The sequence below is a fragment of the Desmodus rotundus genome, chromosome 3 (genome assembly GCF_022682495.2).
Source record: "Desmodus rotundus isolate HL8 chromosome 3, HLdesRot8A.1, whole genome shotgun sequence".
Taxonomy (NCBI): Eukaryota; Metazoa; Chordata; class Mammalia; order Chiroptera; family Phyllostomidae; genus Desmodus; species Desmodus rotundus.
In genome coordinates this window covers 164270219-164283890 of record NC_071389.1, presented here as the reverse complement: position 1 = coordinate 164283890, position 13672 = coordinate 164270219, and positions in this window count along the sequence as shown.

Sequence of the window (13672 nt, the reverse complement as noted above, 5' to 3'; positions counted from 1 at the left end):
AGTAACTCTTCTCACACTGGTAAAGTGAAAAATGAAAAACAGAATGACTGTGATACACCTTTATTACAAGAACACACCTAACACCAACAGGCTGAGAAGCTGATTTAATGATAGAGGGAGGGCTGGGTGAGAGGAAGGATGTTTTCCAAAGAAACTTGATATTGGTCCCAAGCTGCAAAAGTGTGGACATCAACCATAAAACTTAATCATCTGCTGACAAGTTTCACTACTTTCATGGTAGTGTCAACAATATGGATTTAAATAGATACTTCTGAAAACGCTACTTTCATTCAACAGCCAATTCCTAGTATAGACTAGACAAACCCACTTCTGAAGTCTCCAACTAATGCTTCTTCTCTTTAGGTTCTGTAACATACTATTTCTACAACTGTATGTGAAAACTCTATATTAAATACCTGTGAAGGAGAAAAACCTGACACCTCTCACTAAAATGCAAGCTCCCGAAGGGCAAAAATTTTATATTGTATTTATTTTTTTGTATTCTAGTGCCTATCACGGTGCACATCAGATAATAAACTCTGAAGAATTGCTTGTAAAATAATAAATCAATGGACATTTTCAAATTTACTATATAGGTTTATCTCAGTCCAAAGCAAATTTAGTTTAGAATTTTTGTACTCAACCTAAAATGAGTTTGGAAGTTATAGTAACCACCTCAATTGATATGATGCCGGTCCTTATCCTAATAAATAAAACAGAACAGGTTTAATAACTTTCTGGGCTTTCATTGGTGGCAAACTGGACCCTGAGAATAAACTCCTAACTTCTTTTTGAAGAGAATTTTAAAAAGTTGTCCTGGATTGCCTCAAGTACTTATTTGGTTTATGACAGATCCTCCAAAAGTAATTTCAAATTAGTATGTACTTTTGAAAGTATGAAAATTGCAAGTATTTTTTACTATAGGATATAGCTATATATTGTATATACACATAAAAATTATATATTTATATAAATATTAAAATGTACCTTGAAAGCCTTTTCCCTTGAAAGTTTATGTAAAGAATATATATTGTAATTCAGGGATGGAATTGGTTCAAATGTGCAAGCAATGCAGGGATTACAGAATTTAGGATATACTGTTCAGATAAGAAAGTACCTGGAAACTTCAGAACTACTGAGCTAACATATCACACAGCAAGACTTCCTCCACTCTCAAAGTAGAGGTCAAGAAGTAATCTGTGTAATTTTTGTAGAAAAGGTAGCAACGAAATCCTTAAAGAGAAATTTGAGTTCCTTAGCCTTTTTTTAAAAACCACCTGCTAGTTTTTGAACAACCAGATGCATTCCAAAGTTTCTTTTGTTCATTTTGTTGCTCGAACACGTTTTTATGGCTGGCTCTATACAGGGCCAATAGCTCATTTACAGGCTTCTTGAAAATACTATTATCTAAATAGCCCAAGTGAATTTTTCATTAGAAAGGAGGGAAGGAAGAAAAGGAAGAAGGGAGGAATGCAGTGAGGGAGGAAGGAAGGAATTTATAATATAATTTGGATTATAGGAGATGGAATTATATACCATGTCAGAAAAATATTTGCATACTTTTAGTGTCTATAGTTTTACTCATACTAGATTCTCAAAAATATTGAAATAGAAAATATAGTAAAAAATGAAATTGAAATTGAACATAAGTTGCCATATACTGTGGTTAAGCCAACTACTTTGTTTATAACATGTTGTCCTTGCTGTGAATTATCCCTAATACTTGAATGTTTTCATTCACATAGCAAACATTTAATGATCATAACTATGACCAGAGAGTAAAACCATTTCAGAAGAGTTCAAGCCCTGCCAAGATGCCCCCACCTCTTCTAATTTATTTCTGTATAATTTTATTTTGTTTGTTACTTTTTCTTCTGTAGCATTTATTGCCTTCTTTTGAGACTTGACTATTGTCAGCAACTTTACAACATATTATAATATTTTTGAAATTGGGGATAAATTATACATAAAGTACTAAAAAGGACAACTTTTGCTTGGTAATGAAGGTTATTATCGGCAATTTAGAAATATTTGTAATAACAACTCAAACTAATAGTTGTTTTATAAATGAAAGCTGATACCCTCATCAGAGGCTGGTACCAACCACATCAAAACATTTTTGTTGAGCCCAGGAAAGAGCTGATTATTATTATTAAACATTGGGTTTGGTTCCTTAGCAGGTAATAGCTATAAGACTAAACCTTTTCCTCACACTGAAACAAGCACAGTATTTTATTACTTATTTGTTTAAATCCTTTTGAAGTTCACTTAGCAAGTAGTCCGAGCAAATGAGATAATTTTAAGCTATAAGGTATAGAACTGGTTATGTGATCTAAGCAATCCTCCAACAACCGTTGACAGCTGCCAGAAAATGGTATCTATTACTTAATCAGAATTATCTTTTAAAATTTCTGAATTTAAAGACTTAAAGAATGGTCACGAATTTATTCTTAGAAAAAGTAACCTCTGATTTTTTTTTAGAAATAATTAAGCTTTTTACTACCATCTTATGACATTTGAATAGGATACTTAGAAAAAATAAAATTACTGATAACAAAAGTAATTTTATTTTAAGAGGGACATTGACAAACTAGAATGAGTTCATAGGAGAGTAAATCAGAATGATGAAAGAAGCTAGAAACCACAACATAAAAGCAATAATTAAAGGAGGGGCTGTGTTTTGATTGAGCAAGAGAGCAGTCTTTGACTATCTGAAGGACCATCATTAGGAGAATGAATGGGCTTGTTCTTTTTTATGCTAAGGAGCCAAATTAGTCTTGAAATTCACAAGAATGTAGATTCTTGCTAAACATCAGAAAGATGTCTAAAAAATACAAGTAGTCCAAGGATGGTTCAGGATACTTTAGAAGGCAACTTCCCATCACTAATGATGATATTCACAAAACTAAAACCAAGAATTTTATTTCAATGGATTACATCATTTACAATATAAAGCTTCTACCTCTAAACTCCTAGTGAATGCTATGAATCTGTGATTTCAAGGGATAAATGAATGGTAAACTACAAATGCCTCAAATTCAGGATAGGGATTTATAACTGTGGCTGGAGAGGTTAGAAATATCTTCTTAAAGGGGATAGAATTTAAGCTTGGACATGAATTCATTCGCTCATTCAACAAATAGTTAGTATCTACTACTTGCCAGGCTCTGATAATAAAATGATAAGCAGTGCAGAAACAGTCTCTCATTGAATGTAGGAGGCTGGCATTCCAAAGAGCCATACGAATATAATTACAGACTGTAAGAAATAAAAGAAAAAACATAGTGTGAACCTAACCATGTATGGCAAAGGGATCTTATCTAATTTGGAGGTCAGAAAAAGCATCTTTGAGGAAAAGAAGCTGAATTATCGATTAGATGGAGATTTGGAGGGTGTATTGAAACAGTGGTAACTTCAGAAGCAAGTTCTTTGTAACAGCCAAGTACTTGGGGTGGTGGGAAAGGATATAACCAAGAAAGAAAAAGGGTTTTGGTTGAATAAGTCATACATGAATCCTGACTGAGGTAAAAAAAAAAAAAAATGGTGTCAGGTTTTGGATACCAACATGAAACAGGATTTAAACCCTCTGATTTTGGAAGTACCTACAATGAGTTAAAAGTAGCTGCACACCAAAAATACTCCCGAGGCAAAACCCATCGTTAGATTATAATTGATTTAATCAATGTGTGTTTCTTCCATGAAAATTCATTTTTCTAAATGTTAATAAGAAATTGATCCACAGCCATAGAATCCACTTCCTGGAAGAACCCCTGTTCTAATTATTCAAATCATTACTGAAGGCAAGTGTGCCACATCATCAACACATGAATAAGCGAACAAGCAGACACATAACACAGAAAGTCAAAGAAACATGCTGGGTTGCCATTTCTAAGAACTTTGGATACAAAATATCCAGGAATCTAGAAGAATTTAGTATTTTGCTTACAGTTAATTAAAAAACTTAATAAATTTTTTAAGAACTTGAATTCTTTTTTTAAAGATATTATTTCTTTATTTTCAGAGAGAGAAGAAGGGAGAGAGAAATGTCCATGTGTGATCGGTTGCCTCTCTCACACCCCCAACTGGGGACCTGGACCACAGCCCAGGCATATGCCCTCAATGGGAATTGAACCAGCAACCTTTCAGTTTGCAGGCTGGCACTCCATCCACTCAGCCACACCAGCCAGGGCAGAATTTGAATTCTTTACATGAATTTTTAAAAATAGAATGAATTCTCACAGTTTAGATCAGCAAAGAAGAGTTATTGGTTTCAATATTTCACATGATACAACCATTAATAGTTTATCTAGATATATAGTTAATATAGCATTGCTTTAGTTTCCAGAAATGGAAATATAAAGAAAAGCAGATGAAACAGAAGTAATCAATGTACCATACTACATTGGTGGCAATTGTTAGAGAAGATGGTATTATCAGAGAGTATAACATATTGCATACTATCTAACAGGCAAGGTTTGGTATCTGAACATAATCTAAATTTCTCTGTAGGAATAGAACTAAGAAACATATCCTCAGGTTTGTTGAAATTAGGAAAGGATGTTGAAAATTAAAAATGCTACTGTAATGCCAATAATATAATCTATACTTAAACTAATAATTTACAAAATAAGATTTTGTGGACAAGAATACAGGACTCCAACTATTTTCAGAAACTCTTTCTGAAAAAATATGCATTCTTCAAAACTTTACCTCCCATCATTTTTTCAAATCAGAACGATGCCATTTTTTCTAGAATGAATTTCATATATTAAATAATTTTTTGTCCAAATTCTTGATTTGGAGAACTGAAATAAACCAAACACATTCCAGTTAACACTTATGATAACAGATGTAATATAGTCAAAAGAAAAGAATTGATCAACTTTTTCCTTATTTTAAGCATGTCATGAGTATTATTTTAAAAGGATGTTGTAATTAAAACATGAAATTAAAAATTTCTATAAATAATGTTTTAAGCCTGGAGTAAGGCAACTCAAAAGACTTAAAGGTCTTTTTAACTACATAAAATTTAACTACATAAATTTAACTACATAAAATTTAAAAATTTATCCATAGGGAAAAATACCACATAGTCAAAGATAAAAAGTTGAACTGAAAAAATCTTGCAGAATAAAAAGATAATTTCTTAATATGAGTAAAAACATGTAAAATTAATTCACCCAAAAGTGTGTAAATGGAAATAAGCATATAGAAAGATGCTAAACTAAGACTTCTTATTTATACATTTTATAATAACTTTATTAATAATTTTAATTTAAATAGAAGCAACCACTTTTTATCTAGATTTGATTGTAAATAAATTATTTGATAATATCTAGGGTTGGTGACCATGTAGGAAAGAGAAACTCTCATACTGTATTATTGGGAGTATAAATTATTCATTCCATTAAGATACCAATTCGGCATTATCTATTGAAATGTAAAACTTTTTGTTTGGTTCCACTTCTGGGAATTTCCCCTAAGATAGTGTACATTCATACAGGGCACATAAGGTATGTGTATAAGGATATTCATTTCAGCATTATTTGTAATGGAAATAACCCAAGTGTCCATCAATAGGGAACTGGTTAAGTAAATGGAGCATCCATAAAATGGAATTCTATACTGAACAAGAATTAAGTTGCTTTATATATACTGACATAGAAGGATATTAACACTCTAATTAGTGGCTAAAAAGCAATTACCAGAACAGTAAGTAAAGTATGATTTTATCTGAGGGGCAAAAAGGAAGTGCATTTGTACTTGCATAAAAAGTGGTTGCAAGACATTCTCCAGTGTTAATCACCATTACTTCTAAGGATAAAAGTGAGAAACTGGGAGGAGTGATTTTTATATTACATAATTTTTATATAATGTTTTTCATTAGTTTTATGAGCATCAATTACTTTTATATAATAATACAAAATATATTAAAGTAGGAAAACACCTATTAAAACACATGAAGAACATTAGGAATAGAAGCACCATTACTAAAAGAAAATGTGTTGGTGTAAGTTTAACAAACGAATTACTGAAGTAACAGTTTCTAGGACCCAAAATCTATACATGGCTTGGCTTTAAAGCTTCCAAAATATTTTCTATCATACGTGCATAGAAATAGCTATAAAACCATGCAGTCCATAAAAGCTCTAATTTCTTCTGCCTGGGAATCCCTTCCCCCCTCATCTCTGAATGTTTAAACCCTACCCATCCTTCAAGTCACGATTCAAGTGCCAGCTTAGGTTCAGGCATAATAATCATTTATTGATTGCCAGCTCTGGATCTAGGTAGCATTAGTCCATGTGCTTCCACCTGTTTTATCTCCCTTCATTGTTTAAAATCTTCACAATAATCCTGTGACATAGGAGTGAGTCTTTCTCATTTACATGTGAAAAAATGGGCCTTAGCAGTTATGAGGCTTATTCAGTGTCATAGGTGTCAGAGTAAGTAGTGGAGGTGAGAGAAGAAAGCAGGTCTCTTGAGTCCAAATTCCAAATTCATTCCATTTCATTCCTCCAAGGGTTTTCCCCTGATTTCTCCAACAGGAAGTGGTATTTTCCTCCTCTTCACTGTACCAACACTTTGTCAGCGCATGGTAAGGTGTACATCAGTTTCTGCTTTATGCTTGAGTTACTCATGCACAGCCTTCTGTCTCTACACCGAATAGTTTTAATCCTTGGAGGGCGTGAAAATCACCCATGAATTTTTTTCCAACTCTCTTATTGTGGTAAAACACAAAGTTTATCATCTTAATAATTTTAAGGGTACAGTTCAGTGGTATTGAATATATTCATGAGGTTGTGTACCCGTTACCACCACTCACTTCTACAACTCTTTCCGTATTAAAAAACTGAAACTCCATACCCATTAAACAATAACTCCTGTTCTCCCCTTCCCCCAGCAACCAGCCTTCTACTTTCTGCCCTCATGATGCTGACTACTTTAAGGACATCATATAAGTGGAATCATATGGTATTTGTCATTTTGCGACTGGCTTATTTTACTTAGTGTAATGTCCTCAAGATTCATTCACACTGTAGCACATGTCAGAATTTCTTTTTCTTTTTAAGGCTGAATAATATTGCATTGTATGTATGTCCCATTTTGCTTCTCTATTCATCCATTGATAACACTAAGATTGCTTCCATAATGCTGCTATGAACATGGGTATACAAATATCTCTATGAGGCCCTTTTTTCTATTCTTTTGGATATATACCCAGAATTAGAATTGATTATCATATGATATTCTATTTTTATTTTTTGAGGAACTACCATATTGTTTTCCACAGGAGCTATACCATTCTACATTCCCACCAATGGTATACAAGGTTGAAATTTCTCTACGTCCTCACCAACATTTGTTACTTTCCATATTTTTGCTATTAGCCATACTAATGGTTGTGAGGTGACATCTCAGTGTAGTTTCGATTTGCTTTTTGATGAAGATTAGTGATGCTGAGCACGTTTTCATGTGCTTATTGGCCATTTGTATATTTTCTTTGGAAAAATGTCAAGTCCTTTGCCCATTTTTGAATCAGATTGTTTGTTTGTAGTTGAGTTCTAGGAGTTATATATATATCCTGGATTTTAATCCCTTGTCAGATACATGATTTGCAAATATTTTCTCCCATTCTTTAGAATGTTGTTTTATTCACTTAATGTTATCTTTTGATGCAGAATGTTTTAATTTTTATGAACTCCAGTTTGCCTATTTTTCTTTTGTTGCTTGTGGCTTTATGGATACAATGATTATTGTATCCATGATCATTGCTACATTCAATGTCATGAAGCTTTTGCCCTATGTTTTCTTCTAAGAGTTTCATAGTTTTAGGTCATACATTTAAGTCTTTGATCCATTTTGAGTTACATTTTGTATATGGTGTTAGATAAGGGTCTAACATCATTCTTTCACATGTGGATATTCTGTTTTCCCGACACCATTTGTTGCAAAGATTGTCCTTTCCCCATTAAATGGTCTTGGTACTCTTGTCAAAAACCATTTGACTGTACATCCAAAGCTTTATATGTGGGTTCTCGATTCTTTTTCATTGAGGTATATGACTGTCTTTATTCCCATTCCACACTGTTTTGATTACTGTGGCTCTGTGGTAAGTTTTGAAATCAGGAAGTGTAAGTCCTCCAGCTTTGTTCTTTTTCAGGAGCCTTTGGCTATTTGGGGTCCCTTATGATTCCATATGAATTTTAGGATGAGTTTTTCTATTTCTGAAGAAAAAGTTATCGGGATTTTGATATAGATTGAATTGAATTTGTAGATCACTTGGGTAGTATTGACGTGTTAACAATATTGTCTTCCAATTCATGAATATAGGACATATTTCCATTTATTTATATCCCCTTTAATTTCTTTCAGCAATGTCTTGCAGTTTTTATTGTACAAGTCTTCAACTTTACTGGTTAAATTAAGTCCTATGCATTTTATTCATTTGGATGCTATTTTATGTGGAATTATTTTCATAATTTCCTTTTCAGTCTGTTTATTGTTGGTGTGTAGAAATGTAACTGGTTTTGTGGTTTAATTTTTATATCTTGTTACTTTGATGATTTTATTAGTTTGGATAGTTCTTTTTGTGGAATCTTTAGGGTTTTCTACATATTGGATCATACCACCTGTGATGAGTTAAAGACATGCTACCACAAAATATGGCACTGTGGCTTACTGAAATTTTAAGCTAAAGAGTTTAAGAAAATTGCAGAAACTAGAAGATCATTCTTATTTTCTCCCCATACCCTTCTCTCCTAAAACAGGTCATAAAACTCTCATGTGAGAGATGTCCTCCCTATACTCAAAGGAAAGGGGCAAACTTATGTCCAAGATAAGAATAAAGTGATGCCAAGAAGAATCCAAACAAAGAGGACTTCATGATTTTCACTTCATTTACTACATTTCATATTCTTTGACCTATCGGATTTCTTCACAACTGTCCACTCTTCATCAAACCTGGCATAAAAATACTCAGCTTTAACTGTTTCTTTGGGTCTTCATTGCCTTAGGAAAGCTCCGATGTTTGTAAAACTTAAGTAAATTTGTATGCTTTTTTCCTGTTAATCTATTTTGTCCGTTTAATTTTCAGATGCAGCCAGGGACTCTAAGAGGGTTAAGGGAAATCTTTTCCTCCCCTAATCTGTGAACAGAGATCATTTTACTTCTTCATCTCCAATTTGGATTTATTTTATTTCCTTTTCTTGCCTATTTTGTCTGGCTAAAACTTCCAGTACTATGGGAGTTTTGAAAATTTATTTTTAAATTTTATTTTATTGTTTATGCTATTTCAGTTGTCCCAATTTTACCCCCTTTGCCTCCCTCCACCCAGCCCCCATCCCCACTCCCTCAGGCAATCCCCACACCATTGCCCATGTCCATGGGTCACGCATTTATTTTCTTTGGCTACTCTGTTTCTATTGCTTTAGTTTACATCCATGATTATTCTCTACCAATATGTACTTCTTAATTCCTTCACCTTGTTTGCCCATTCCCCTAACCCCCCTCCCATCTGGCAACCATCAAAACATTCTCTGTATCTATTATTCTGTTTCTGTTTTTGCTTGTTTGTTTATTTTATTTTTTAGATTCAATTGTTTTTTTTAAGATTTTATTTATTTATTTTTAGAGAGAGGGGAAGGGAGGCAGAAAAAGAGGCAGAGAAACATCCAACAGTTGCCTCTCACACTCCTCCAACAGGGACCTTGCCCAAAACCCAGGCATGTGCCCTGAGCAGGAATCAAACTGGCAACCTTTTGATTCACAGGCTGGGACTCAATCCACTGAGCCACACCAGCCAGGGCTCAATTGTTGATAGATATGTATTTATTGCCATTTTATTCATATTTTTAAAAAGACTTTATTAATTGTTTTAGAGATAGGGGAATTTTGGGAGAAAAAGAGGGAGAGAAATATTGATGTGTGAGATAAGAATCCATCCATTGCCTCTCACATGCCTCTGCAGGGAACTGGCCCACAACCCAGGCATGCACCCTGACTGGGAATCGAACTGGTGACCCTTCTATTTGCAGGCCAGCACTCAACCCACTTAACCACACCACCCAGGGCATATTGGTCATAACATATGAACAATAGAGTCTTTAACATTTAAAGAAGAAGAGTCTTTAACATTTCACATAATACTGATCTGGTGGTGGTGAACTTCTTTGGCTTTTTCTTGTCTGGGAAGCTCTTCACCTACCCTTGGATTCTAAATGATAGCTTTGCTGGGTAGAGTAATCTTGGTTGTAGGTCCTTGCTTTTCATCACTCTGAATATTTCTTGCCAATCCCTTGTAGCTTACAAAGTTTCTTTTGAGAAATCAGCTGACAGTCTTATGGGTGCTCTTTTGTAGATAACTGCTTTTCTCTTGCTGCTTTTAAGAGTCTTTGTATTTAACCTTTGGCATCTTGGAGTCGGCCTCTTTGGCTTCATCTTGTTTGGGACTCTCTGTGCTCCCAGAACTTGTATGTGTATTTCCTTCTCTAAGTTAGGGAAGTTTTCTGCCATTATTTTTTCAAATAGGTTTCCAATTTCTTGCTTGCTCTCTTCTTCTTCTGGTACCTCCATGATGTGAATAGATGTGCCTGAAATAGTTCCAAAAGCTTCTTACACTATCCATATTTTTTTATTCTTTTTTCTTTTTTTCTTGCTGTTTTCCTTGGTTGTTTTTTGCTTCCTTATGTTCTAAATCACTGATTTGATTCTCAGCTTCATCTACTCTATTGTTGATTCCCTGTAAATTGTTTTTTATTTCAATTAGTGTCTCCTTTGTTTCTGACTGAATCTTTTTTTATGCTGTTGAGGTTCTCACTAAATTCAGTGAGCATCCTTATTACCACTGTTTTGAACTCTGCATCTAGTAGATTGCTTGTCTCCATTTTGTTTAGTTCTTTTTCTGAAGTTTTATTCACTTATTTGGGCCATGTTTCTTTTTTTCCCTCAATTTGGCAGCCTTCCTGGGTTTGTGTCTATGTGTTAGGTAGAGCTGCTACATGTCTCAAGCTTGGTAGAGTGGCCTAATGTAGTAGGTATCCTGTAGGGCAGTGGTCCCCAAACTTTTTGACACCAGGGACTGGTTTCATGGAAGACAATTTTTCCACGGACCGCAGAATCATTAATCATTAATAATTTTTGCAAATCTAAATTTAGAATAAGAGTGGCCTCTTATTCTAAAGAAAAGAAAGTTCAAGTGATAGGGTGATAGGGACACTGTGAGGATCATAAGCCCCAAGGGGCCCTCCTGGTGTGGCTCAGTGGATTGAGCACTGGCCTGTGAACCAAAGGGTCACTGGTTTGATTCCCAGCCAGGATACAAGCCTGGGTTGCAGGCCAGGTCCCCAGTGGGGGGTACACAAGAGACAACCACACATTGATATCTCTCTCCCTTTCTTTCTCCCTCCCTTCCCCTCTCTCTAAAAATAAATAAAAATAAAATCTTAAAAAAAAGAAAGCCCCAAGGGTTTAGTGGACAATTAGAGTGATGGGTGAAACAACTGAGACACAAAGGTGTAATCGAACACTCCTTTGATGTTAACCTAGAAACAGCTACAAGAAATGAGGAGAATATGCACTGACCTGTGTGGCTCAGTTGGTTGGGTGTCATCCAGCAAAGCAAAAAGATCACCAGTTCAATTCCTGGTTGGGGTGCATGCCTGGGTTGCAGGTTCAGTCCCCAATTGGGACACATATGAGAGGTAACTAATTGATGTTCCTCTCGTACATCAATGTTTCTCTCCCTCTCTTTCTCTCTTCCTTCCCCTCTCTCTAAAAATACATATAAATAAAATCTATTTTAAAAAAATGAGAACAGGCTTATTAGGTCATTTCCTCAGACTATACATTGACCTTTTATGATGGTTCTGCTCTTTGTTTTCCTTTGAAAGACACCCTTGCCCTTGATGGTGGGGCTCAATTGGTTGGACCATTGTCCTGTAGACCAAAAGATTGAAGGTTCAATTCCTGCTCAGGACACAAACCCATGTTATGAAAAGGCAACTGATCATTGTTTCTCTCTCTCTCATTCTCTCTCTCTCTTTAATTAAAAAAAGAAAGAAAGAAAAGAACAACTTGAAAAGAAAGAAAGAGCCCTGGCTGGTGTTGCTCAGTGGATTGAGCACTGGCCTGTGAACCAAAAAGTCGCAGGTTTGATCCTCAGTCAGGGCACAAGCCTGGGTTGTGGGCCGGATCCTTGGGGGGAGGGGGGACACTCAGAAGGCAACCACCCATTGGTATTTCTCCCCCTCTCTTTCTCCTTGTCTTCCCTTCTCTCTAAAAATAAATAAATAAAATCTTTTAAAAAATGAAAGAGAGAAACAAACACGTCCTTATTTTATCCAGACAACCCTTGCACAAAAGTGTTTATGCTATGTTGGAAGAATAAAGAGTTTGCCTTGGCTCTTCCCAGTTCCTTTGACCCTGTGAGATTGCAAAAGAAGACTAGATCATGCTGGCAATGCTTTGAAAAGAATTTATCTAAAATGAGGAAGGGACTTCAGGACACCACACCAGGAATGTGGTTGAACAGGACTGGCGACATATGCACCATAAAATATGGTGTTTCTTACCTGAGGAATTGCCTTTTAAGGGAACCCATTTTGTTAATATCTCTGGGGTTAGCCAGATACTTTCACAATAACAACAACAAAAAGAAGTCTGTCTGTGTATATGTATGTGTGTATGATTAACTGATGCCTCGTTTTTCTCAATCAATCTTTTACATTAACTATCAGCATAAGAATTTAGAAATCTTGTTGGAATTTGTTGTAATTAGATTTGGCCTAAAATGGGCCACTTTATTACATAGAAATGATAGAGCTGGCCCAAAGTTATTAGAGTATATACTTGAGTAGTTTTTCATAAAGTTTATAATAATGATTAATAATAAATATCTTTATGCACATAATGTGCTACATGATAAGGATACACAATGTTACCAAATATACTTCCTTACCCTTAATGTGCTTCCAGCTCCATGAGGGAGACACAAGAGTTACATAAAAATTAAATACCCAAATATTCAAAATAAAGTAATATGAGACCTGTATTAAATGAAATATACTCACCACTGTTGCTGTGTGAGTGAGTTCAGATGGTCTGTGCCCTTAAGGAGCTTGTAAGGGGATTGGACAAGTAAATAGATAATTTCAGTATAACAGCACAAAGTATGCACAAGGTACTAAGGGAGCACGAAGTTGGATTATTTAGCAGCCGGTTGTTCAGAGAAAGCCTGGAGAAAATGCTGCTTGAGTGGATCAGGGAGGATAGATATGAGGTTGACGGGCAAACGAGCAGGGGCAGGACTTTCCAAGCTTTACGAACAGCATAAGCAAACAAACGCCCATAAATGGGGAAAAGCACCCATGTTGAAGAAACACGCAGAATCACTACAGTGGCAAATGTATGGCTGAGACTTAGGGGGCACCAGGCTGGTCAGGTCTTGGAAGCTCGTGAGCCATGTTAATAAAGAGCTTGGACTTAGGCCAGAGGCAATGGGAATCATAAAAAGCAGGTAAGCAGTGGAGTGACATGATTAAATTCATGTTTTTAGGTGTCTAATTCTAGGTGCAGTATGGATTAAAAGGAAGTAAGACTGAAGCAGACTGATGATCGATCACTTAAGATTATAATGACATATAGTTTGGGCAAAATGTCATTAAGGGCCATACGT